Source organism: Perognathus longimembris, chromosome 11 (assembly GCF_023159225.1).
Source record: "Perognathus longimembris pacificus isolate PPM17 chromosome 11, ASM2315922v1, whole genome shotgun sequence".
Classification (NCBI taxonomy): Eukaryota; Metazoa; Chordata; class Mammalia; order Rodentia; family Heteromyidae; genus Perognathus; species Perognathus longimembris.
Window position 1 is genome coordinate 38,339,051 of NC_063171.1, and position 23,240 is coordinate 38,362,290.

The 23,240-nt window shown below is 47.4% G+C and overlaps 1 protein-coding gene and 1 long non-coding RNA gene across 6 annotated transcripts in view; both read right to left on the minus strand.

The window, feature by feature from the left end:
- The window catches only part of Kirrel1 (kirre like nephrin family adhesion molecule 1), a 108,780-nt gene that overhangs the window by 71,344 nt on the left and 14,196 nt on the right, over positions 1–23,240 (minus strand). The window lies entirely within an intron of this gene.
- On the minus strand, positions 6,756–22,504 carry LOC125360084. The gene is made up of 3 exons (XR_007212647.1): positions 22,492–22,504; positions 22,054–22,056; positions 6,756–9,271 (listed from the first exon to the last, which is right to left on the minus strand). It is a non-coding gene; the product is annotated as an uncharacterized LOC125360084 (long non-coding RNA).

Here is a 23,240-nt window from a genome sequence, read left to right on the forward strand (position 1 = left end):
GGCACTGTGGAGATCTGCTCCGGCAGCTTAGCCACGGTTGTACATTCTGTTCTGCCTCTAGAATGCACATATCCTGACCTTGCACAGTCTTGTCAATTCTTAGCTGTCTGTTCATATTAAGTTATTGTTTTGTATTCTGTTGCTTACCTGTCCCATACAGGTAGATCAATGTCTATGCCTCTGGCTAAGACGGCAGCTCCTAGAGGGCAAGGGCTGGGCCATACAAATCTCCTCCCTTGGTGCCCCCACAAAGTCAGACACAACTAGGAGTTTAACAAAGACTTGAGCTGATGATCACAAAGATAAAGGTCATTTATTTCAACTTAAGGGAAATAAGACCTCCTCCGGGTAGGGTAATTTTCAGTGTTATTTCAGTGGAACACCCACTAACACCAGAGAAAGGTCAGGGTCTGCATCCTGGCTTTACCTGGCTCTATCTAGATCTAGAGCAAGAGAATTGGCCCCTAGTAATCATCAGTTTGCTCACCTTCAAGATGGAGATGATATCTACTTCACAGGACTGTAATGAAAAAATAAACAAAGGGCTTGGAAATTCTAGTATGTAGGAAAGCATTACATATCAGTTAGTTTTAAAAGGAAAAACAGGTTGGGAATATGGCCTAGTGGCAAAGCGCTTGCCTTGTATACAAGAAGCCCTGGGTTCAAGTCCTCAGCACCACATATATAGAAAAAGCCAGAAGTGGCGCTGTAGCTCAAGTGGCACAGTATTAGCCTTGGGCAAAAAGAAGCCAAGGACAGTGCTCAGGCCAAGTTCAAGCCCTAGGACTGGCAAAAAAAAAAAAAAAAAGAAAAGAAAAGAAAAGGTAAAACAACAACAGGGTCTAGGGTGTAGTTCAAAGATAAAGCACTCACCTAGCACCATGGGGCTTTATCTCCAATCCTCCCTACCCTCTCACCAACAGAGAAAAATACATTTTAGAAATAACATCTTAGCAAGCCCCTCAGTGCTGCAGTATCCCAAAACTTATCACTAGCAAAACGACTCCTGGGCTGTCTATCCCCACCAATAGACTCTGTCTTGCTCACGACAGCCTCGGTGCCTAGCCTAAGGCCTGGCACTGAGTCATCGGCAAATGCAATGAATACCTTCAGAGATCCTTAAAAATCTGCTTTTACAAGGAAAAGTGGGATTTTTCACCCAGCTATAGAAACAACTGAAGAAAAAAGGAGCCAGGTGCCAGTGGCTCATACCTGTATCCTAGCTACTTGGGAGGCTGAGATCTGAGGATCACAGTTCACAGCCGGCCCAGGCAAGAAGGTCCATGAGACTCTTACCCCCAATTAAGCACAGTAAAAGCGAGAAATGGTGCTATGCTGTGGCTCAAAGTGTTAGAGCGCTAGCCTTGAGCAAAGATCAGAGACAATGTCCAGACCCGGAGTTTAAGCCTCATGAGTGCAAAAAAATTAAGGCATAGCCCCGAATTGTTCCAAAATTTCACTGACATTGCATGAACCCATCTCTAGCCATGGGACACACCACACAGCCTGTACTCCCAAGTATTAGGGTGATTTAGGCTACAGATCAGCCCTGTGCTGGTGGCTCATGTTTATAATCCTTAGCTACTTAGGAGACTGAGATCTGAGGAACTCATTTCTAAGTCAGCCCGGGCAGGAAAGTTCAGGAGAGAGTTATCTCCAGTTAACCACCAAAAAGCCAGAAGTGGTGAGATGGCTCAATAGATAGGGTGGAAAAAGCTAAGGGACAGGACCCAGGCTCTGAGTTCAAGCCCTAGTACCAGCACAGATACACACACACACACACACACACACACACACACACACACACACACAGAGAGTAACAGACCAGCTCATGCCTGAGTTTGAGGACTCAGCACTGAGGAGACTCTAAGCAGGTAGACAAGGCCAATCAAGTCACGGCTCTGCAGGAGCTTTGTGACAGGTTGTATAGGAGGTGACAGTCAAGGGTTGATGGTGGAGAGAACAGCCTACAGATCAGGCCCTATGGCTAGGAATGAAGGGTAGATGGTAGGAAGGGGAATATTAGAACAGCATTGATAAAATCCTCATGGGAGGATAGGGGACAGAGGGCAGGGGATGGGGTAAAGAGGGGTCTTTTTTGAAGTGATCTCTAGATTCACACTGGTTCCTTGGGCATTCTCCTTGAAGATTTCTCTAGCTATCCTAACAAAAAGGAATCTGACCTTGCTTTGAGCTTCTTGGCTATGGTATTCACTTGGGGATTCACTATTTATTACTTAGAGAGAATGCAGACCTGTTGAAGGCCTACTATGTGCCAAGTGCTTTCAGTTGGTCTAATTTTCTCCATGCCTTTGCATTTAATTACAATATCCCCATTTTGAGACAGGCTTTGGGGCATGGGAATTAGAGACATGGTCTCCAGGCTAGTCTATCTGACTCCAACCCCAGCTGTTCTCTAGCTTCTTAACTAGGAGACTTTGGACATGTGATTTAACTTCTCTGTGCTGCAGACTCCTCTTCCATAAAATGGGGATAATAAAATGTGAACTATGCATCTCCCAGAATCACTGTGAAGGTCAAAATGCACAAGTATCATGTAGAAAGGCGCAGGTATGTGGTTAGCGCATAAGAAAAACTAGAGTTCAGAAATTTATCCAAGATCCTAGTAACTAAGTATGTCTGATTTTGAAAATGCATGCTCACTCCAAAGCACTGGTGGCTCACACCTATAATCCTAACTATTCAGGAGGCAGAGTTTGAGCTTAAAGGTTTGAAGCCAGCTTGGGCAGATAAATCTGAGATCCTCTTGTTGCCAATTAACCAGCAAAAAGCCAGAAGTGGAGGTATGACTCAAGTGGTAGAGGACCTACCTTGAGCAGAAAACTCTAAGTGAGAGTATAAGGCCCTGAGTTTAAGCCCGCTACGGCACTAAAGAAAAGAAAAGCAAAACATGCTCTTTCTGATTTCAGTGTCACATTCTCACCTATTTTTCGTTGGTACACTGACCCTCCATCTTTCATAAGCACACACCCGGTTCTAAACCCCTCATGGGACAGCAGAACACAACAAACAGGAAGGAGACGGCATAGGCAGAGCTGGAGGGTTGTTGTTTTTCCCCTGCCATTTTGCTGTTTGTATCTCTGAGATGCAGAAACAAAGGCAAAGTATCAGTGCCAGACACTGAGAAGGAGAAATGTCCAACAAAAATGCTTGGGAAAAGAAAACATTGCCTGAAACTCTTTCCTACATCTCACACAGCCTCTGATCTTCTCATGATTTACCCAAGAAGAGAACAATGCCTGAGCAACAAACAAATGGGTGCACCCCTACCCCTACCTACCTATAGATGGTGGTAAGCCCCAGCCTCTGAAAGGCCTGAGTGATACTGGCAAGGCCTTTCTGTGTCCTACCTGCTCAGCACCTTACTAGCCCCCATCACACCTCACCCTGTTCCCATCCCCTCCTCCCTACCATTCTGCCTGGACAAGCGCATCTTGGGCCCTCCTGACCTCTTCCTGCTCAGGAGGATGGAGGCATAATTAGCAGTGGCTTCTCCTGGGCAGTAGGAGAGCAGAGTGGCTCATTAAACCAGCCATGCGTGCCTCTTGTACCTTTCTCTGCCCTCTCCTCTCTATCTCCTTTGCTCCCTTGCCCTCTTCCACCCCACCCTCTGGCCTCTCCTTTTTCTTGCATGGCTCCGCTGTCCACCTCACTGTGTTTATCCCTTGTCCTGGCCTCCAGGTTTCTGCCTCCTCCCTCCCAGATCACCTATCCAAATCCCATTCCCATCCTTTGTTTTCCCCACAGGGGTCTTCAGGCTACCTACTCTTCTTCCCTAGCTGGCGCTCTGTCCTGGCCTCCAATTCTCCCTTCTGCTGTCTTTGTTCCTCCTTTTCTTCCCAACTCATCTTTCTTCATCCCTTGTTCTTTCCCTTTCTTACTGTTCTCTTCATTTCTACTCTTATCCTCTTCCTATGTCATTCTCTCTCCAGCTTCACCTGGTGTGTGTGTGTGTGCGTGCATGCGTGCGCGTGTGCACACGCATGCCAGTATGAGGGCTTGAACTCAAGGCCTGGGCATTCAACCTCAGCTGGTGCTCTACCACTTCAGCCATAGCTTTGTGGTGGTTAATCAGAGACAAGGGCAACACAGCTTTTCCTATCCAGTCTGGCTTCAAACAGCCATCCTCAGATCCCAGCCTTCTGAATAGCCAGGATTACAGAGAGGAGTCACTAGCACCAGGCTTCCAACCTCACCATTTGCATACTTGCTTTCCCTTGCCTGATGGAAAAAGAGAGTGGGACACATGGAAAAGACACACCTGACTTGTCTCAGTCTGAGTGCCCGCAGCATTCAAACTCTACTAGCTAGTCAAATGTGAAAGCCAAGGACAGGTAACAGTTTGAGAGGTCAAGGTCAGGGAGAGAACTCTCAAAGATGCTGGCTGTCTCCACACAGAGGGGCAGGAATGAAAGCTTTGTGTAGGAGCCATCACAGGTCAGTTTGGTGACAAGTGCACTCCCACCATACCTGGGCTGCCCACAGCTGTGGCTGTGGAGGACTTCTTTTCTTGGATCTGGTTTCTCCAGTTTAAGGCAAGCAGTGCTATCCTTCAAGGAATTGCTGGATTTGGAGGTCCACACCACCCCCTCTCCTTCTAAAAATGCAGCCAAAGTGGTGAGGTGCCTTCAAGTTCTGAGGTCAGGAAGGGATGGGTGGAGCTACAGAGAGGACATTTACCACAGGGTGAACTTCCAGAACAGGGAGGTGATGATAACCACATATGTCTAACTTTAAAACGCATGCTCTTTCCAATCCACGGTGGCTCGTTCTCTTGGTAAGTATGTCTGTAAATACGCTGACCCCTTTGGAAAACTTGTGCTCCCCAGTATGCCTTCTGCAGCTGGAATCTCAGGCCTTCCATCCTTACCTTTGGGGGTAGGGGGAAACTACCACTTCTAACACTACCTGCTCCCTATGTAGGTCCTAAACCCTTATCTCCATTTCCTCCTCCTCTTCCTATCTCCAGGTTTCCAAGATGCTATTAGAAGCAAGATGTCTTTCCCAACACAATAATTTGTTTCCTTCCCATTTTCTAACTAAAGCTGTACTGCTTCCAAGGAAGCCTGCCTGGAGTACTCCACCTTAAAGCTGAGAGAGATCTAAGAAATTACCTAGTCCTCACCTCAATGTAGTTAAGACACTGAAAACCAAGGCAGTTGCACAGTTTTCTCAGAGCACAAAGGTCATTAATGGCCAAAATGGAAGAAGATACCCAAGTCTCCTGATTATTCTTCTTGTGTTCTTCCCATTGTACCAACCTATCTGCTAACCAGAGAAGGGAGACTCAATGGCTCTGTCTGGTGGTCAGGGTATTCCCATTATTATGTCTCTTGTCATATGTCCCAAAGTATGCCTGCTGTAGTCAGAGTCTGATGTATTTAAGATGTGTTGTTACAGTCTTAAATAAAAACTTGCTTAACTGTGAGCTCCTGGGAGGCAAGTAGCCATATTGTGTTCATCTCTTTTTCCTCAGCACCTAACAGTGCCTGGGACTCTAGGAATACTTGACAAAGGAGAGCCAACTGAAATGAAAACATATGGCTGGCTGTCTAAAACAAGATGGTGAGGGAGGTTCTTTGTGGACACAGATGACAAAGCACAGCCCTGTCACTGGGGAGCCAGCCCTCTCCCACCACTCCCAAGGGCAACAGAGCAGTGGAATGAACTCCTACAAAGACAACTGGCAAATGGGAAGTAAGGTATAAGTTTCCAGGCCAGGAACTTGGCATCTGGGCTTCCCACTTCATAGCTGCAGGCCCAACCAGTAGAGAAAAGCTAGGGCCATCCATACTGGTTCCCCAAAGAAGCATCTCAGAAAACACCTGTGGACCCTCATATCACCTTGAATGGTCATGACTGGCTCTCCCCTACTCCTCCTGGGCTTGATCCAAGGCCTCTTTGTACTTGCATGCATGCTAAACATAAGCAGATCAGCGTTCTTGGGGGCACTTTAGCAGTCTACAGACATCCTCACCTTGGGTCAAACGGATATGGATATACTGGCCAAAGAGCACTGCCCTGTGTCCTTCCCTTCTAAGTTCTTGTGTCATCTCATCTCTTCCAGGGGTGGCACAGGGGGCTTAATCTCAGGGCCTGAGACATTGGCAGCTGGAAGAGATATGGAGCGAGCCTTTCTAGTGACCCTGTGTTGTGTGAAGGTCATTCTAACCAGCACAGCACCTCAGGCAAAGAAGAAAGTCAGTAGGTAAACTGAGGTTCAAGCCAGGGTGGCACTGAGCTGTATGGAAAAGGGCTCTGGAATGGCAATCTACAGTTGGGGCTTGTAGCTAGGCTGGGTCAGAGTCAGCTGTATAGATTGAGCACGTCTTCAGATCTTAGTTCAGAGATTAGATCACCCCTAAAGTCCCTTCCAAGTGACGCACCAGAACACAGTATGTTCAGCACAGGAACTTCTGCCTGAGACTCCCTTCCCGGGGATATTTATGTCCTCCAACACCCTCCCATCCACACTGGTCTCATTTTGACAAAACACAGTGCCTCTATAATCCTTCTAGCTTCTTCCTTCCTCACTTCCCTGTGCCCAGAAACTGGAATGCAGCCTCTTCAACTGCATTATGTTGACCTACTTCTCAAGAACCCACAAAAGGGGCCTAAGGATCCAGGTGCATAAGACTTGAACGACTACCCAAATCCCACCGCTAGCCATCTCCACTCATACATCTGGAGTATAGCACTCCCCCCACCCCCCTTCCCCAGATCTATCTGTTCCTCTGAGCCCTGCTGCTGCTCCAAGCTTACTTCTTTAAGGAAGCCTGGCCAAACCAGCAGCAGCCACACGCTCCCCACCCAGTACTATTTCCTGTCCCATCACTACTTAGCACCTCAGGTTGCATTATATTTATCCACAGTTGCATATATATATCCTGGGAACAATAGACATAATTTGCCTCTGTGACCAACAAGAAGGGACTAAGGAAAACCCTTTGCACTGCACATACCAGAGCAGCCATGCCCACAGAACCTCTGGGAGCCTAGTAGTCTTTCTCAGGAAGGAGGAGGGAGAATTGAAAACATTTGATATATATGTATCCTATAACCTATCATAGAGAGCAAATAGTATTCATTTAAAAAAATCATGTGTATGCACATTTCTTTTCAACCTCAATTATAGACTATGGAAAAAGTAACAGCTAAAAAGAGCATCTGCCTTAACCCAGGTTCCTCTCATTGGGAGTTACCAATGCCCAGGGAACTTAAACAGCATCTTCAAAAACCGCACAGCTCATCCACAGCAGAGTCAGGAAGGAAACTGAAATGAAGACTCCAGCAATAGCCTAGCCCCAACACCCAGAGTCAGGGCCTTCCACCAGAGGACTGAAAGAGACATGTTGGCCTCACACAGTCAGCCAAATGCTGCTGCTCTTTGTGGTGGAAGAGCTACATATGGCGCAATGAAAAACAAATTCCAGTCACCTCCCCAAAAGTATGCAGGAGACAAGAAGGTGGGACACAAAAGTCTGAGGAAGAACAGAAAGAATTTCATAATCCCATTGCAGAACAAACAAACAAACAAAAAAATTAGGAGCCTTGGGTTAGCCTTTCTGATGACTAAATTTTTGAGGTTTTAGTTGTGATCCCTTCCTTGATGCCAGCCCTCAGTGGCCATTTTTTAGGTAACTGTTGAGGGTGGGCCCCAATGCTATGTGTTCTGTGCAAATTCCAGGACACTTAGCAACCCAGAAGAATGACAGAGGACAGGGCCACTGTTCTTCCTCCTCAGTCACCACCAACCTAACTGCTCTTTGTATGTGCACGCACATACCAGTACTAGAACTTGAACCCAGGGCCTTAATTCTCTCACATGGCTGTTCCACTCAAGGCCAGTATTCTACCACTTGAACGAAATTATTCCACTGTCAGCTTTCTGCTGGTTAACTGGAGTAAGAGTCTCAGGGACTCTTCTCAGGCTCGCTTCAAGCCACACTCCTCAGATCTCAGCCTCCTGAGTAGCTAGGATTACAAGCGTGAGCCATCAGAACCTGGTGTCCACCTGCCTTTGATGGTGGTCTCATCATCAGTTACACTAAGACTGCTCGCATCTCAGTCTACCCACTCCACTGTAGAAAAGCAGTGGCGTGGATAATGCAAAAGTCATTTCTTTTTGGCATTGCAAAGCACGATAATGAATTTTTAGCAGCACCTAATTATGTTCTAGGGAAGATAATATTAAAAAAAGTGTTTGCATTCTCTGAGCACATATTAAGTGATAGTGTGAGGAGCTGATCTGGAAGGGCAACCAGACTACGAATTAAACATTCATTATAGGGAACTACCCAGTGGATAATCCACACTCAAACAACTGTGGTTTTCACTCAACAAGCATTTTGGGGAGAGGGTAGATTTCCTGTGTGACAGTCATTCTGCTATGTGCTATGAGAAGAGGCACAGGGGAAGTGGTAAATATAAACAAACAACAAGTCTTATTCCCTATCCTAACTCCCTATCCTAATGGGCATTACCGTCTTGTGTAGGAGGTGGCGGTAAACAACTCACTATGATGAAGAGGGTATATAACCTGCCCAAGTACAAGCAATTTGCTCTGGAAGCCCAAAGGCAGGAGCAGTTAATTCTTCAGGAGACTTGAAGAGACGCTCTTAAGAGAATAGTATGCCAGCTGCCAATAGCTCCAGCATACAAATCCTAGCTACTCGGGAGGCTGAGATCTGAGGATCACTAAAAAAGAGAATCGTTTGTGAGGTGTCAGTCCTCTGGAAGGCAGACCCAAGTGGAGGTGTGGGTTTGTCCAGAGAATGGCTAAATGATATATATGTAGAAAAGCATCTTAACCTGGAGGAGAGCTTAAAAAGAAAAGATCTCTTCCTTTCTCTCTTAAGAGTAAAAGCAAATGTGTGCTCCCTGCTCAACCATCCTTTATCTCAACAAGATAGTTCTTGCCTGAGTTCTCCTCAGCCCGTTGTTCTTCCCACTTGCTATTCCTGAGAGCTGGGGGGGGGGGGGGAAATGCACCCTGGGCAACAAAAATAATTTCTGTCCCTGTCTACATCCGTTTATTTTCAATGTCAAACTTACTCAATTCTGAGCTAATTTTTCTGGGATTCCCAGACCTGGGATTTTTCTCTACAGTGGGATTGTTATGTTTGGGGCCTTTTGTCATAGCCTTTAGCAGCCCTTCTAAATCCTTCTAAAATGTGCTGCTGTTTTAAAAAACTGAAGGGAAAAGAAGACAGAGAGGAGGCAGTCATTTCTCTCTGTCTCTATCTCTCTGCTTCCCCCCCCCACCTCATTCTCTGCCTCCCTGCCTCTTTCCCTAGCTCTGCGGTTAGAGCTCAGCAATGATCCTACAAGCCTGGAATTTGAGGAATTTCCTGCCCCGTGCTCCCTGGAAGAGCTGAGCGAGACCTAGCAATTAGGCCTGGAGTTTCCACTCCAGCCTCCCTCCACCCAAGTTAAGTGCCCAGAGTGAAAAGTTGGGTGGAGGGAGACAACATGAAGTTCAGGCTGGAAATGCCTGTGGCTATTAAATTCAGCATGAATGTCACCCCACAAACTGACACCCCCCACACCAATCACCCAAACAAGTCTCTGCCAAAATGTGGTCCAATGTTTGCCTGACTGAGAGTGTAATGATGATAATAATGAAAATAGTGCAGGACATACACAGCTAATTCCTTCCTGCATCCATCTTGTCCTTCTGCAAGTGTCTCAGAACTCAGTGTTTCTTCGTTTTCTTCTTTTTCGGTCTTCCACCACTGCAGAAGGCGGTGCCTCAACTCTATTTGGGGTCCCCCCCCAGTCTGTTCTTTTGTAGTTTTGTGTTTTGTTTTTTTTTCCGGAGCCGGGGACCGAACCCAGGGCCTCATGCTCTTCCGCTGAGCCAGATCCCTAGCCCCACCCAGTCTGTTCTTTTTTGCCCCTTCTCCCTTTGTAGTCCTTTGCCTACCACATGTTTATCATGCCCTGCCTTCTTTGATCTGGGTCTTTGTTTCGTGTATGTTTCAGGCCTGGGAATGTAGGTCTGCTGCCTAGTAGCATGCCTGCCTCTAGGAATTCTACAAGTCCAATTGGAGGATCTGGAGCCTCGATGTCTTTGCCTCAAGCCAAAGACATAGCAACAGGATTGAGGAAGATGGACCCAAGCCATCCAAATGACCCTGAGATAACTTAGCTTCGACAGTAGCCACGGGAACAGATTTCTCTCCCTTAATTAGGTTTTATTCATGCTAATATTAAAATCGGTTCATAGGCTCTCATGATCTATCTATCACTGGCTGGATATCAGGTACTGGAGGTAAAAGTCACAAACAGTTCACAAGCTGGCCAAGTCACACACCACCAGCAAGTCTTCCTAGAAGGCAGGCAGCATCTGCATGGACTGGGGTGAGGATGGGGTCTTGATCCCTTTTCATCCCTCCTCTCTGTTCTCCAGTGCTCCCTCAAAGGCCAATGTCCAACCTAGGGTTCGCTTCCTCATTCTCACTGCCACACCAGCCTCTGCTGGCACTCTTCTTGCAGCCAATGGATGTGTCTGAGTCCTGGAGAAGCTGATTGGTTGGAAGCTGGTTCCCACCCATCACATCCCTCACACTCCATTCCCAGGTAGGCCCCACCCAACCCATCCCAGTCAGGGCCTCCCCCACCCCCCCTGCTAGAGATGGGTTCCCACAGCAGTACCAAAACTCAGTCCTGCTCACCAGCTTCTCACTCTGTCTTCACAGGCAATAGGTTGGGGAAGTAGGCAGTATGTGAGTGAGCCCCCACGCCTTCCTTCCAGCCAGCCATCCCACTTTGGGCAATTCTGACCTGGGGTGAAACTGAAATGGCAGAGCTTCCTGCTTTCCCCTTCCTTCCACCCCCGTCCTTCCTCTCAGCACAAACTACCAGTCTCAGAAGGACCAGATTGGTTAAAAAGGAAATCAAAGTTCTTCCATGCTTCAATGGGAATGTTCACTATCTGCAGATTTCCGCTAGCTCTCAAGATACTTGCTTTCTGAGGTTAGACTTGCCAGTTTCCTCCCCGCCCCCCTTCCCACATTCCCTTCAAACAAAGCTTTTCTGTCAGGTTTTTTGACCCTGATGAAGATTTTTAACTGGAATCTTTCCCCCCTTCCCCCCCCCTCCTCTCTAATTCTGAAGGATCTTTTGTCTCCTTAGCAAAAGAACTGAGAGAATGGGAGGGCTGCCTTTTCCCCCCTTGTAAGTCACTGTGAGTTTATTTAAAAGGAAAAAAAGAGAGAGAGAGAGAAAATATGGAACAATATTCTTTCTCAATTTTTTATTTAAATAGGAAAAGGAAAAGGCCTTGAAAGAAAGTGTGAAAGAAAAAGTAGACAGACCTTTGAAAGAGAAGGAAGGGCAAAGGGTAACAGAAAATAAGGGAGGGCTACACATCCCTAGAGGGAAGGAAAGGGTTACAAGAAGAGTCCATTCCCTGGGTGGTGTATCCTTCTCCAACTTGGAAGGGGGGGGGGTAGGGTGGGAAGGACTAGACTCCAAAAGCAAGAAGGGCTCACAGGGACTCGATACATACAACAAGGATAGTGCTGAACAGATAGTAAGTGCTCAGTAAATGTGAGGTGTGAAACAAAATGGGGCTGTTGTGGTTGTTCCTTCTCCTCTTCCCCCAGGACCAAATGAAAGGTTGGTTGGAAACCCAACAGACAACAGACAGACCTTAGGGCCAACCTCCCCTGAGCTAGGGCAGGTGGTGCAAGACCCAAGGAGAAAGAGAGGTCCCACTGTGACAATCACTTCTTGTCCCAACCCTCTGTCCTCCCAAGGCACCATTCTCTCCCTTGGCTGGCTAGGCAAAATGGATCCAGTGAAATGCTGTCAGCTCTCAATTACTCACACCTAGCTTCCTCACTTTGGAGATTATCCATGGAAAAATCTTAATCTCAGCCAGACTGATTCCCTTTGCCACCCAGAATGTTTCGGTTGTCAGTCTTGGTGTGAGCAGGGAATTAGAAACTCATTTAAATAGCAGTCCAAGTCAACTCTAATAAGCAAGGCAAATCTGATTATTATCATCATGATTATAACCATGAGGCAGTCCAATGTTTGGGGTGGGGGTGGGGGAAGGTTAAGAAAAAATCAGGCTGGGTGTTATTCAAGTAGAAGCTCCCTTTCCTACTGGGTCAACTGGGTGTTAACTATATTTACAGAAGGCTTTTAATCTGGACAGTTCCCTGCAGCTGCTGGTCCATCTTTACAGCGCCTCTAAAGGAAGATTAGAGACAATTTGTATTATTTGTTTACTTAAAACAGTGGCTGACATTTTCATTGCTTATTATTTGCCCCGCACTATCTACATGTTTTATATAGCTTAACTTATTTAATTTGTTTACTTGTCCCATAAAAGACTTGAGGCAACATATACAGACACACTGGTCAGCAATATAAAAGAATAAAGCTAAGAATTGAGCCAGGCATGGTGGCATGTGCCTGTAAGTCCAGTTATTTGGGAGACAGAGGAAAGAGAATCATAAAGTCAAGGTCAGTCTGCAAAAAGTTAGCAGACATAACAAAGCTAACAATTGAACAAAAAAAAAAAAAAGAGGGGGAGTTGGGTGCATGGCTTAAGTGATAGGGCATTTATTTGCCTAGCATGCATGAGGCCCTTGGTTCAATCCCCAGTACTGCAAAAACAACAAAAGCAAAACAAAAGTTAGAGGGCTGCTGGCTTACATCTTCAATCCCTAGCTGCTCAGGAGGCTGAGATCTAAAGATCGAGGCTCAAAGTCAAGTCCATGAGACTCTTATCTCCAATTGGCAGCAAAAAGCCCAAGTGGAACTGTGTCTCAAGTGGTGGAGCACCAGCCTTGAGCAAAACTAGCTAAAGAAGAGTGCCCCGGCCCTGAGTTTAAGTACACACACACACACACACACACACACACACACAGAGAGAGAGAGAGAGAGAGAGAGAGAGAGAGAGAGAGAGAGAGAGAAACTCTGTAGGGATGATGGTGATTAAGTAAGACAGAGACAGGGGAGAGAGAGGGAGAGGGAGAAAGAGACAAAACAGAGAGAGTAATAAGGACAGGAGTTGAGATAAAGGGAATATTCTATGTATAAACCATACAATACTGAAGGCCTCAGGAGAGATGTACTGCAAGATTCATCCTCGAGCTTCAATATGGCCAAGGGATAGAAGAAAACTTCAAACCTGGTGACACAATTTGAAAATAAAAACAAAACTAACCAAAGGCTTAAGGAAGTAGCACCACAGCACTTTCACCAGTGAGTCTTCATGAAAGGACACTGGGGTGTGTTGAATCATGTCCTGGGCAGCATACCTGCCATCAACACAATGAGGAGTCTCCTAGGGCTTGCTGCTCCTTAGAACCAGCCTCTGTGCAGGCTTGGCGGCATGGTGCCCAATGCTCAGTTCAGTCAAAGCAGTTTCCTGAAGGGGCCAAAGCCATTCGGTCTCGGTTCTCAAGTCCCCGACTGTCTGTCTGGCTTAGGCTAGGAATGGACTGAAGGTGGATGATAAAGGCGGGGGAAGGGGGGGAGGGTTGCAGATATAAAACAGGACTGTTCAGACTCAGCTATTTTAGCCCCAGCTCAGTCCTGCATTCCAAGATGAGAAGAAGAAAAGCACATCAGAGCCCTCTGTGATATTTGTGATTTCTTGGGAGGCATATGAAGGCACAGGGAGACAGAACCGCAAAGGATTATTTCCCTGAGGAAATTGGGGAGGTGGAGGGAGGGGTGCGGCAGCCAATGGTTGTGATGTCTGGGGTAGCACTAAGGTGCTGAGTGAGACTCATCTGAAAAAGAACAAAGCACTATGACAAAAAAAAATCTACAGAATATACCTAACCCCCCAAATATCAGCTTAACTTTTGGCTAGCTTGAAGTCTAGGAAGATTAGCCTGGAAAAATTGTTAAGAAGCATTCACAGAGGAATTAGAGGTGGCATTAAACACCATTAAGTAGCCCCATCAGAGCTCTGGGCCAAGCAAGTGTCACCATTTTGGAGGGGCACAAACGACTCCACAATCCAGAGGTCCCAGGGTGGCTGTCAATGTAGAATCTGCGGCATCCACACCTTTAGTCTGGAGAAGAGCCAAGGAAGAGAGTCCACAGCTCAATTGTCCATCTAGTACTCTGTGTCCAGAAGTTCTTCCTTTCACCCAACCAAAGACTGCATTCTTCTTAGTAGTGAGGAAGAGAAAATTGTCTACCTTGGTCCGAGGAGAGCTAGGCTGCAGGGAGGTGGGTAGAAGATTGGAAGGAGGGCTAGTGTGTCCTAGCTGCTTCTTTGAAGTCCTGGGGATGTGTGAGGGGAAGGAGTAAAGGGTGGGAGATTGTAGGTGAGAGGCTGAGAGGCAGAAGCAGGCCCGAATTTCAGGCCCTGAGTCCCCTGACAATAGGCAAGAGTATGGAACCTGCAGCCTGTTACTTAATTATCTCTGAATGGTTTTTGTTCCTGGCTTTAAACATTTACCCCTATTGGGTTTTCACGGCTTCACAAGCTCTCTATCTCCTTTTCTTTGCCGTTGCCATGGCAACAACTCCAGGCTTACAACTGCTCTCTGATTTTAAATAAAAGTTGAGGTTTCTCTCCCCCCCTCCCTTTTTTTTTCTCTTACTAGGGATGAGGTTTCGGTCTCATCCTCCCCCCCCCCCTTCACCTTCCTCTCTGCCCTCTGCTCCCCCCACCCAGCTGTTTCCTTATCGTGTCCTTCTCTCATTTCCTCCTTCCACCTGACTCCTCTCTAAGCCCTCTCCTGTATCCTTTGGGCTTCCAAGCTGGTTCTAATCCCCTGGTTGCCATGACAGCAAGAGTTGGGCCCTTAGGAGAGATGGGGGCAGAGGTTGAAAGATAAGGGCATATCTGGGGAGGAGTAGGTAAGGGGGGGTTCTGAAGATGTCCTGGGAGTATATTCCCTGGGACTTTCCCCTTGCTCTCTAGGCCTCAAATCTTCCAGTAGATTCCCCAACCCCAGAAAGCACTTTCTGATCTGTGCAACGTAGGAAAGGCAGGGAGGTCTGTGTAGAGTTCATCAGCATGAGTTGGTTTGGGGTAGAAGGAAGGAGGGTAAGGTTGAAATTCTAGTTCCAGTGCCTGCTCTGGGGCAGTGAGTCATTTACCCTTTAGGTTCTAGTTTTTGTTCGTAACGTTCAGGGGTTAGATAAAACCACAGATTTCTGTACTCTACGGTGTCCTAGATCTTCATAGAAGTCTCAGCACCTCTTGCAGGGGTGGGAAGGGTGTGCCCCGTGAGAAGGTGAAGGGCAGCAGCTACCTGAGATCTGTCACCTAGTATCACCAGGAGTCACTCTCACCTAGGAGATAGTGGATCTTTCAGAAATCCTCATCACAAGCTTCAGCTCTCCCACAGGAAGTGAGGGTCTCCGTCCACTACCACCCCCCATAATGGATTACCCACCTGACTGACTCTCTTGGTCACCTGTTTCTTTCCCCAGCCTCAACCTTGGCTAGACAGACAAGCTAAATAGCAGCTTATACAGAAACATCACTCTAAAATGGGCTAGAGGACAAAATACTTCTTCCTCAAAAATATAATCCTCTCTCTGGATTTTAGGAGATATAAGTGAAGGGTGAATATTTGGGTAAAGGGAGAAATGGGCAGCGTGTGGTATTTTAGAAGAACCTTGGAGTAGGAAATCAGAAGACTTGATTTCCAGTTCCAGCTCAGTGGTTTTTCAGGTGAGGTGATTTTGCTTCCTGGGTCACATCTGGAAATGTCTGAGGGATTGTTTGCCACCACACCTGGAGAAGGGGGCTCTACCAGCTTCCTGTAGATAGAGGCCAGGGATGCAGCTAAGCTAAACATATTCCAGTACAGAGATCAACTCCTACAAGAAGGGCTAACTATACCCAACTTAAGTCTTTGTGACATTCTAAACCTGTTTCCCTGTTCACAGATGATCACTTCCTGTTCAGTCTTTTCATTTAACACTTTTCATTTAACATTTCCGTAGTGCTGAGGCAAAGAAAAGCCCCAAGGATGGTCACCTTCAGGCACACACATCACTCCCAAATGAGGGGCAGGGCAGGGCAGGGCAGGATTCATGTTATAGTTAGATAAAGGGGTCTGCACACAAGGTCACAAAGAAAGTAAGAATGAAGACACTATCTGAGGGCTGGGAATATGGCCTAGTGGCAAGAGTGCTTGCCTCATATACATGAAGCCCTAGGTTCGATTCCTCAGCACCACATATATAGAAAAGGCTGTGGCTCAAATGGTAGAGTGCTAGCCTTGAGCAAAAAGAAGCAGGGACAGTGCTCAGTCCCTGAGTCTAAGCCCCAGGACTGGCAAAAACAACAACAACAAAAAGATACTATCTGAACTCAGGACTTTAGATTCAGGACACTTTTTATTCCTTTGCACCATAAATGTTAGGATTAAACAATAAAATCTGACATACATACACCACGTGCACATAACCTAATGTCATCTCAGATAACATGCCAAGGGATCTACAGGGATAGCTAGGCAGCCTTTCTCTCATTCTATGTGGACCGTACCATTCTTGTACAGGGAAAGGAAATGACTCACACAAGGTCACAGTGGTAGGAACTCCAGTTCTTGCCTTTTTACCTAGAAAATAAAGTACATGTTCACAGCAGTGAGCTCTTTGTTTTATGTTTTATGGCCGAAGCCAAATGAGGCCCTAAAAGACATGACTTGCTCAGGAAGGAGTCTAAGAAGAGGTAACATCCAGTCACATGACTCCTCCCTCTTTTTTTTTCTTTTCTTTTTTTTTTTTTTTTTGGAGGGGCAGTGCTAGCACTAGGGTTTGAACTCAGCCTCATGTTCTCACTTGGCTTTTTTGTTCAAGGCTGACCCCTCTATCACTTGAGCTACTCCTCGGCTTCCAGCTTTTTGCGGTTAATGAGACTTTTTTTTTCCCTGGGCTGGTTTCAAACCGTGATCCCCAGATCTCAGCCACCTGAATAGCTAGAATTACAAGCCTGAGCCCTCTCATTTTAAGATCAATTCTAGTTTGGGTTTTTTGTTTGTTTGTTTTTTTGCCAGTCCTGGGGCTTGAACTCAGTGCCTGAGCACTGTCCCTAGGGGGCTTCTTTTTGCTCAAGGCTAGCACTCTACCACTTGAGCCACAGCACCACTTCCGGCTTTTACTGTATATGTGGTGCTAAGGAATCGAACCCAGGGCTTCATGAATGTGAGGCAAGCACTCTACCACTAGGCCATATTCACAGCCTCTTAAGATCAATTCTAATCTACCTTGGGGAAGTGGGAGCAGGGAATAGAGGCTGTGCGCTATTAAACAAGAACAAACAACAGCAACCAAAAAAGACCAAAGGCCCAAGAATCAAAGTTTTAGGAAAGTGGGGAGTATTGAGTGGGAGAAACAGCTGGTGGTCGCAAGAATAAAAGGGTTGCCTTCAAATGAAAAGAGACAAATGGAGAACTTGCTATTTAGGAGGAAGGACTAAGGAAGGGAGGAGGAAGGGCTCAGAAGGAAGAAGAATGCTGATTGAGCACAGAAGAAGGGACCTAGAAGAAAAGGCTTCTTCACATGGGAGAGAGTCCTTGTCCTGGGACTACCTTGGTTTCTGCTTCCCTGTGGGCCCTGCCTCACAAAGTGTCCTGATGCACTTCTTCACTGTAACACCTGGCCAAGGAAAGGAGAGAGCCTGGAATTCAGGCTCCATCTCTACCTGCAGCCATCAGAGAAGGCAGTGGGAAGAAGCTATCAGCAGACCCTTCCCCAGACTTTAGCCATGTTTCTATCTCCATCATTTCCATCCCCACGACCATCCTGGAGAGAATTCTGAGGTGCTGACCTGCACAGCACCTCATTCTTTTTCTTTCTAGGCTCTGCTCAGCTCTTCAGACACTTTTTTAAGCCCCCCCTCCACACTTTACAGATAAGAAACGTGGCCTAGTTTGTGGGGCCCCAACCCACATAAGAGGCCTGGCCAGGGCTTATGAAATAGGCTGGGTTTGTTGTTTGTTGGTTTGGTTTTGTTTTGAACAAAACATAATCCAGGGCCTTAGGGAACCTGCAATCTGGCTAGAAAACTGAAAGGTCAATGCTTTAAAGCTGAGTGTAAACTGAGCCTGTAAACCGAGATAAAAGGGCGGGTTAGTCAGGAAGGGCCCTCTGGAGGAGGTAAGCCTTCCTGGGCCCTGGGCTGGGCAGTTAGATGCTGAGGCCTTGTGGGTCTGGGCTGAGAAGCCACAAGAGCTTCCAGGGGGAAAGCTTCTGTCTTTTGCAGACAGGAGGTTCCAGGGAGCTGGGAGTAGATGGCCCTGGTTTTCATTTCTTCCCTGCCCCCACAAGCTCAGCTCCGGCTGGCCTCCGAGATGATTAAAACCAAAAGAATTTTAAATGTCTGGAATTCACTTTTCACCACTGATGCCATTTGCTTATTTTCTCTCTCTCTCCCCTTCCCATGTAATTTCTCCTCTTGGGAGAGCTATCTGTTTGCTTCACTCCTTTCTTCGGGCCCCAGTACACACCAGTCAACTTTGTTTTCATGGGGGGGCGGGTACAGGGGGTTGGGTGTCTCAGGCAGAGGGGAGGGAGGAGGGAAAGGGCAGAAAGAGGGGCCTTGATCTGGCTGGCTAAAGTTCCCAGAAAAAGAAAAAGACAAGAAATAGCTTTCAGGGAAAGAAATCTGCCAAATGTTTATGTTCCCACAAGACTCTGCAAAACCTTTTCATAGGCCAAAGCTAAAGTTCAGGGCAAAGCCAGAGCATGTTTCTTCAAGGAGGGAGAAAAATATCTTATCAACATGCATACACAAGCACCCACACCGCTGGTCAGGTCTCCCACCTTCTTGAGCTGGCTGGGTCAGCCCCCAAAGAGCAGTGTATGGGGGTGAGGAGAGATTCCTTATTCTCCTCATCCCAAATCCAGAGAGCTGAAAACAAAACAACTCTCCAGTTCCTGAGCAAAAGCTGCTTCTCCTAGGGTACCCACTTCAGCCTTCTGAAAGCACTACTTCCAACCACAGCTCACTAAAATCAGAGAAGCTGGGGTCTATCTATCTAGAAAAAGCCATCCTTCTGAGGAACTCAACATAAGATGGCACAGAATCAGAAAAATATGCAGCCAGAAAGAATCTTGGAGATGAACAAGCCCAAGTCACAAAGATCATTCCTTGAAGGAATACTAATCTATGTCTAGACTCACAATCCAGTGCTCTCTCCCTATTCTGCCTTCCAATGATTGATTTTCCTATTGTACTGTCCAGTAAATCAGAAGCTATAAGTCATCAGACTTCAATATGGCCAGTGCGCTGGCACACACAAGCCTCTGATAGGCAAAAAGAACCTCAACCTTGCTTGAAGCTGGGTGCCAATAATAAATACACTTTGAGCTGGTGTCAGCCCCCAGCTGGAAAGACAACTCTTGGGCACAAGAGAAAAAAAAAATGTGCTGGGTCAGTGGTCTGGATGTCAAGACTCTGCTTGGCAGCACAACCAGAAGTGGGGGAAGAGGAATTGTGATGCCTTCCCTCACCCAGGAAAGGGGGGGGGGGCGGGGAGGCTTTCTTTCATTTGCCAGCTTTGTAAGAAGCAAGCTTATCTTCTCACCTGCTACTAGGCCCAGGCTAGGTGATTGGAGCACCTATCACTTACCAGGGAACTCCATTCTACATTGTCCTCAAGATTCTCCTTTTCCTGAGAACCAATCAAGACGCGGAGAGGTGATGTTCCAGACCTCCAATGCCAGTTAATGGCGGGCAAAGGAAGTAAAAGAAACCCACTGATTTCATTCTATAGACAGAACAAAAGAGACTAAAGGTCATGAAGGGAAATTCAAAATGGGAGGGGCTTTTCTGGGGCATTGCTCACCCCCAAACTCCTCCTTTGGGGCCCCTAGAAAGAAGCCCAAGCCACAGAGTTGCTCAGAAACAAGAATGAGGAACAGATAAGGAATGCACAGTAAGTTTAGGTCCCAATCAAACTCCGTGTCTAAAAACTGGCTGGCTAAACTTTTCTCTCTTGAGCCTCTCAAATCCCTTACCCTGGCATGTACCCTCTCCACTTATCTCTGGGTTGGAAGCTCAAAGAAAGCCCGAATGGCAGAGCTGCTGGCAGTCAGGTCTAGAGGGCTGGGGCCAGCAGGGCCAGTGTCTTCCTTCCCCTTTCCCCTTTAAATCCTGTCCAGTGCTAGGCTGATCCAGGGTAAGAGCACAATTTTAAGAGCCAACCACACAGACCTGGATTTAACCTGACGTGAGCAAATTACTTCCTCTCCTTATCTCTCCCTTAGCTTTTTTTTCTGCTCAAGGCTGGGACCCCTACCACCTGAGCCACACCTCATCTTCTAGCTCTTTGGTGATTCATTGGAGATAAGAGTTTCATAAACTTTTCTTGCCCAGGCTGGCTTTGAACCAAGATCTCAGCCTCCTGAGTAGCTAGAATTGTAGGAGTGAGCCACAGGTGTCCAGCTTAGCTTTCCTCATCTCTAAAATGCAATGAACGTATAGTAAACCCATTAGCATGTCCCCTCCCCCAATGAAGTTGACTAAGCTCTTTTCCTCTGTGGTCACTGGCTATTTATTTCCATGAGTTCGAGTCCCATTTCTTCCAAATCAGAAGCGTTCCCAAGCAGGGATCCTAACTCCTTCATGACCAGGCTGCTGTTGGTTCCTTGTCCCAGCCCCTCCCACTTCACCTGGCACCCCATGAATGAAATTCACTCGGGACCTTCCAGTGTTTCACTAAGCTTTCAGGCTGCCCCACACCTCCTCCTGCTGTGGCTCAGAGCAGGTGAGAGCAGCTAGACTACACAATTCAGAGACAAAGACTATGTCCCAGTCCACCCTGCCTTGCCCACGGGGGTGGGGCCTTCCCCTGGGACACTGCCAGCCTCTCGCTACTGGCAAGACATCCTGGGGCCTGCTGGGTAGACCTGAGGTCCCGGTTCCCATGATCCCATCACCACTCCATGCCACATGTCCCTATTACCGTCCCCTCAGTGTCCCTTCCTTTCTCTATAGGCCTTACCCTCTTGTCGCTGGCCTCCCCATGTTCGTCCAGTGGGACTCTTGCCCACTCTCCCCTCCTCTCCTTCTTCTTCCCCACCCCCTCCGCTGCCGGCTTGGAGCAGGAGGTTATGAAAATGAGCTGCGTGCCCAGGAGACTGTAATTATCTGCTAAGTGTGAAAGCCAGAGTGATTAATTAAGAGATAATAAAAAGAAAAGGAGGGCGAGAGGGGGGCCTCATGGCTTTGCTTTGATGATAGAACCTGAGGTGAGGCAAGCAATTAGGAGAATCTTTATCGAGAGTTAGCTATAATCCACAAATTATCAAGCACCAAATGCTTCAGGAGCAGGCATGCTGCACTCTTGCCGAGTGACAGACCAACGGACAGGGAAGGACAGCCAGAGGAAGAAGGTCCAGGGAGCATCTGTTTGGGAGCAGAGGGAGGGGGCAGGAAGGCCAGAGAAAAGGGGGCCAGTAGCTCTGCGGATAGAGAACAGCCACAGAGCAGCCTGCAACAGATTGTCCCATGCCAGGCCACAGGCTGTGATTCCAGAACCTGGGGCCATGGCTGTCCTATCCTGCTACCCTTGAAAAAGGGTATATTCCCCTGCCACAAAGGCAGGCTGTGCCTGACAAGCAGTCCACTCGTAATCCTGTCACTGCCTTCTCTAGATCAGGATGCCCACATGCCTCTTCCCCAGAGGCCTGGGTGCTCCCTCTTGGAGGACTTGCATTCCACCTGCCCTCTCAGGAGCTGCCGGAACATTCCTCTTTGGAGGTGCAGGGCTTCAGTGTTTGTGCGGGAAGAGAGCCTGTCATGCGGGCAGCTGGTGTGAATGCTACAGGGGCCACACTTGACAAGGTGTCACCATAGGTCTCAGCTCCACAGCCTCTGGCCTCTGCAACCCAGGCTGGGCAGACAGCCCCTCCCCCACATAGTCTTCAACCAAGTCTCCTGTTAAGGGGGTTCTCTTCCATTTTTCTCATGCATTGCACCCTGCCACTCCTTCCTACCTGCTCCCATTATCATTTTTGCCCTTTCCCTCCACTCCTCAGAGGGAAACTACCCTAACTGACTGTCCACCAGGCTCTAGAGCCTCTTTCCACTGTCTTCCATGCAGATGCATGAGGACTCACCCTCCTACCCTTACCCACCTCCTCTGTTGGGTGGACTATGTGTCTGTTTATGTGCTCTGAAGATAGGGAGTCCGCTCCCCCTATTATACATAGTTGGCAATCTGATAGAATCCAAGTCTCTTCCCTTAAGTTCAAGTTTTAGGCTCTAAGTTTGGACTTCTCTAACTAGGTCCAGTATCCCCGAGAAATGCACACATTTGTTCATCAGATTGTGGTACCCCACCAGACACCCCATCATCTCCTTCTTCTCTACCCACACTGTCATCACTTTGGGTTCACTTAGACAAACCTGGAAGGGGGAAATTCCTGACTCTAAGAACAAAACCTTCTGCTCCAAACCAAGAAGACGCGCTACTCCCCACCTCAGGCACACTTTCCTACCTAGCTAGCTCCAGCAGATGTCAGCACCTCTCTCTCTCTGCTTCTCCCCCCCCCCCCCGCCAGCCCCCCAGGGAGCAGACAGAGAGAGGGGATGCTCAGGCCATTGCTAGAGCTGGTGGAAGGATACCAGACTCTTCCATCCCCCACCTGCTCTGAGCTGCACAGAAGGGAAAACTGGACGGGTAAGGACACACTCAGCCAGGTTCCTATGAACTCCATCCTTCTGGTCACTGTCAGGTAACACTGTGGGAGAGTCTCAGTGGTTTGCTGGAAAGCAAATTCTGACCCTACAGAGCCCTCATTTGGCTCCTGCAGGGCGTGAGAGGAAGCTTCACCTCTCCGAGCTGGCTTCTTAATAAAAGCAGCTTTTTGTCTTAAAGTGTGAGAACATGAACCAAGCTATTGAGGAACGTGTTATTTATCCAAATATACACAATACTTAAGACTATTCAATGACAGTCCCTAATTAAGATAGCTTGAGCTGGAAAGGTTGAGGTTAGACACAAGAAAGAACTTCCTATGTGACAAGGAGTAAACAGGGAACGCTAATGAAATTCCTTTCTCTTCAGATGAAAGCCAAACACTGAGGTCCCAAATTGACTCCAGTTAGTCCAGCTAGAAGAAGACTAAAAATGCTGAGGAATCTTCCAGAATCAAGGCTCCAGTTTCATGTCTGACCTTAGGTTCTTTCTCCCGGGAAGCCCAATTCTGATGGATCCACCCCCTTCCTTATTTACTCAGAAACCCCAGGGACTGAGGCTTCTGTGGGTAGGTTC